Here is a 1,365-nt window from a genome sequence, read left to right on the forward strand (position 1 = left end):
TGTGTGTGTGTGTGTGTGTTTGTGTTTGAGAATGTGCTCCTGCCATCTGGCCCAGAAGTCTGCTTCCTACCATCTTTCCAAACAGGAAGTCAAAACAAATCCTTGATGACACAGTTCAGTAGTTTAATTGTCTCCGTGGGATTTCTGTGCAGCCAGCAACCAAACCTGCACCCTTTCATCTCAACAGCACTCTACACTCGATCTATCTGTCTTATAACCTGTGTGGGTGTGCGTGCATCAAGTTCTGCCCGTGCATGCAACTTTGACTTGATTTACTAGAACATTTTGGAATGTAATATAGAGGGAATTTTGCCTGTTGGTTATATTATAATATACTATTGGATGCCTCCTTTCTCTCTCACACGTACATGGATTAAAAAAGGTGAATCATGGGAAGGAGAAAAATGTAAGATTTCATCTCAGTCTACCCCTGGAAATAAGACTTTATGGTTGTATGCATACACGCACGAACACGCGAGCACACACACACACGTCATGCACTTTAACTGACTGTAACCCATGGGTCTCCCATGTTAGCCTCAGTTGGGAGACCCACCCAGAGACCCCCGTGTGCTGCAGCGCCGTTAAAAACCTGCATACCCGCACAGTGAAAGAGATGCTGACAGCTCGTGCTCCCGCCGTACAAACAGCGACATGTGCACAGAGTGACAGCCGGTGTAAAAAGCGAAAAGGCTCGGTGTGATAACCCAGTGTTTCCTCGCTTACCTTCCGAGTGAGTCCGGTTTCCGCAGCCCAGCAGCGACGGCTCCACCGGTGAGATGCTAACACCGGTCACTTCATAAGTTAGCCCTGCCACACATCACGCGGGCACGAAGAGGAGTAGTTTCAATATGAAGCGCGAGCTCCAGATGTTAGCGAGGGCGGTGTTTGTGTCCCATAAAGATGTAAAATATGAGCCGAATGAAACCTCTTCTCTGTATGAAGCACACCGGGTCCTCTGCAGCTGTCCTCCCGCCGAACTGGTGAGAGTCCGTGTAGTTTTATCCCGTTCCGCACAGGCTGCTGCTGCTGGTGCCGCGGCCGCCGCTGGAGGAAAGGACACCGACCGACCGACTGACTGCCTGCCTCCATGCCTGCCTCCCCGCCGGGCGACCTCACACCGCCGCCTACCGGTGATACAGAGTAACTGCCGGTATCTGTTAAAAATACCGTTACCTTTTTTCCTGCATGCTTGTTATAATTAAAAGGTTTTACGTAACTGAGTAATAGCAGTGACATCCATCTGGTCACACTGTTACGCAAGCTGTTTGTGTTTTTATTTTTTAAATACGCTAACTATTAAAGATATTAGCTAGCTATTAAAGAATAAAAGCCGAAACAATTATATTAAATATGCCAATTATC

General features: G+C 47.8%; 1 protein-coding gene across 1 annotated transcript in view; it reads right to left on the reverse strand.

Moving 5' to 3' along the window:
* Positions 1-1,058, reverse strand: part of rhbdf1b (rhomboid 5 homolog 1b (Drosophila)) — a 56,562-nt gene extending 55,504 nt beyond the window's left edge. The window contains exon 1 of the mRNA XM_032501501.1: positions 727-1,058. The gene's annotated coding sequence lies outside the window, so the exon portion shown is untranslated. The remainder of the gene's footprint in view (positions 1-726) is intronic.
* Between the last annotated feature and the right edge of the window lie 307 nt (positions 1,059-1,365).

Source organism: Etheostoma spectabile, chromosome 21, assembly GCF_008692095.1.
Source record: "Etheostoma spectabile isolate EspeVRDwgs_2016 chromosome 21, UIUC_Espe_1.0, whole genome shotgun sequence".
In the NCBI taxonomy this organism is placed as follows: Eukaryota; Metazoa; Chordata; class Actinopteri; order Perciformes; family Percidae; genus Etheostoma; species Etheostoma spectabile.